Genomic DNA, 2,603 nt, shown 5'->3' with positions numbered 1-2,603 from the left:
CACTGCTAAATTTGATGCTCAAGTTTCATGGCCTACCTGCTCAAGAGCCTATCAAGTACTTGAGAGATTTCCAGGCAGCCTGTTCTACTGTCAGGCGTGATGGCACTGATGAAACTTCAATTCTGCTGAAAACTTTTCCGTTCTCTCTTGAGGGAAAAGCAAGAGAGTGGTACTACACTCAACCTCTAGCAAATGTATCCAACTGGGATACACTCAGAAAGGAGTTTCTGGAGAAATTCTTTCCATCTGAAGTTACTGATAAATTGAGGAAGGATATCTCTACAATTGTTCAGGATGACAATGAGACTCTCTTTGAATACTGGGAGCGCTTCAATAATCTTCTGGAAGCATGCCCCCACCACATGATTGACAAGATCGTGCTACTCAGCTATGTCACACAAGGTGTGAGGCCCCAAGATAAGACCACATTGGAAAGTGCCAGCAATGGGTCTATGAAGAAGTACAAGACCACTGATGAAGCTTGGCAATTGATCAGTGATTTAGCTGAATCTACTCGGAACCACAGACAGAAGCAAGGCCGTTCAAGGGCCGTTGCAGAAGTATCTTCTGGTATAGAGACTGCTGCTCTAAATCGAAGCACCTGTGAAATGACTAACCTGCTGAAGCAATTGCAGTTAAATCAACAAGCTCAGCAAACTCAACCGCAGCAAAACCAACAACTAGTTCCACAAAAAATTTGCGGAATTTATGCTGATTATAGCCATTACACTGATGAATGCCCGCAGCTCCAACAAGAAGACAACATGGTGGCATCCACTCACAACTTCTATGACCGCCCCAACCAAGGGTACAATCAAAGTGGAAATAATAACCATGGATGGCAGGACAATTCAAACCAGAATTGGAGGGACAACAATAATAAGGGAAATCAGAGGTGGAATAATTACAACAACAGGCAGCAAAATCAACCTTACCGAGCACCTCACCTGAGGCAAAATTAAGGACCACCGAACAATCAGCAGCAAACCTCTCAAATTACTCATTCTTCTGTATCTTCTAATGAAGATTTATTACAAGCTTTTGAGAAAAGACAACTGGCCATGGAAAATACCATCGTGAACAGTATTAACGCCAGTCTGAATGGTTTCACCTCTACTCTGCAAGCTTTATTGACACAACTTGGTTCAGCACAAAATTCCAATAACCAACCTTCAAGCACCACTGGAATCCCCTCTCAACCATTACCCAATCCAAAGGGAGGCATTAATGCCATCACCCTGAGGTCTGGAACCACACTGCAGGAGAGGAATCAGGAGGAACCAAGCTCACCAGAATACGCCTCAGCTGAAGAGGTGGTAGAAATCGAAGATGTTGAAGAGGAAGAGGATATACAGGATATAGCTGAAGAAGAGATAGCTCAACCACAGGAAGAAGCACAAAAAGATGCAAGCACCACAGAAAACACTACTCCCATTCCATTTCCACAACTTGCAAGGAAGCCTAGGAAGCAGCTGGAACCTGATCCCAAAATGGTAGAAATATTCAAAAAGGTTGAGGTAACTGTTCCCCCTTTTTGATGTTATTCAGTAGGTACCTAAATATGCAAAGTTTCTAAAAGACTTATGTATCCATAAAGACAAAATTAATGAATTAGAAACTATTCCTTTAGGTAGTTCTATATCTGCTTTAATGGGAGGATTACCTGAAAAATATAGTGATCCAGGTCCTTGCATAGTTAGTTGTACTATTGGTGGTGTAGTAATTTATGACTGCATTTGTGATTTAGGAGCATGTGTCAGTATAATGCCTTTGTCTATATATGATGTTTTAAGGCTCCCTCCCTTAAAAAGGTCGGCAGCTTGTTTTGTGTTAGCAGATAAAAGCATTATCACAGTGGCTGGAGTTGCTGAAGATGTTTTGGTGAACATTAAAGGGCTCACATTTCGCACTGATTTTTATATCTTGGAGATGCCCCATAATGATTCAGATAAGCCATCATCAATCCTACTTGGAAGACCATTCCTGAAGACATCAAAATTCAAATTGGATGCTTTTTCAGGGACATACTTTTTTGAAATAGATGGCCGCATAGTAATCTTCAATCTGAATGGAGTCATTGACAACCCCCAGAAGATCATTCTATCTTCCAGTGTGATGTCATAGACGAAAGTGTGGCTGAAGTTCAAAAGGAAGAGTTCGAAGAAAGGCACACTAGACAAGGTCCAAGTGTGGGGACCCTCTTAACTGACAATGAGGACACTTCGCCATTTTCACAAGTTAGAATTGAAACCTCTCCCTCCACATCTCAAATATGTTTACCTTGAGGATGAGCAGAAGCTTCCGGTTATTATTGCAAGAGAACTGACTTCTCAACAAGAAGAACAACTACTTGATGTGCTGAGGAAACATAAGAAGGCAATTGGGTGGAGTTTGGCAGACATAGTGGGAATCAACCCTCAAATATGCGAGCACAGAATATTTCTAGAAGAGGGAGCAAGACCTGTCCATCAACCACAACGAAGATTGAATCCTACCATCTTGGAAGTTGTCAAAAAGGAAGTTACCAGACTATTGGAGGTCGGTATCATATATCCCATTTCAGACAGTGAATGGGTAAGCCCAGTACAAGTGGTGCCCAAGAA

At 41.9% G+C, this 2,603-nt stretch overlaps 1 non-coding gene across 1 annotated transcript; it reads right to left on the bottom strand.

Moving 5' to 3' along the window:
• Positions 1-260: 260 nt before the first annotated feature.
• On the bottom strand, positions 261-364 carry LOC130983910 (small nucleolar RNA R71). Its single transcript, XR_009087878.1, has one exon. It is a non-coding gene; the product is annotated as a small nucleolar RNA R71 (small nucleolar RNA).
• Between the last annotated feature and the right edge of the window lie 2,239 nt (positions 365-2,603).

This window comes from Arachis stenosperma, chromosome 5 (genome assembly GCF_014773155.1).
Source record: "Arachis stenosperma cultivar V10309 chromosome 5, arast.V10309.gnm1.PFL2, whole genome shotgun sequence".
NCBI classification, from domain to species: domain Eukaryota; kingdom Viridiplantae; phylum Streptophyta; class Magnoliopsida; order Fabales; family Fabaceae; genus Arachis; species Arachis stenosperma.
The sequence above is the reverse complement of the archived record's forward strand: the minus strand, read 5'-3'. Positions and strand labels throughout refer to the sequence as shown.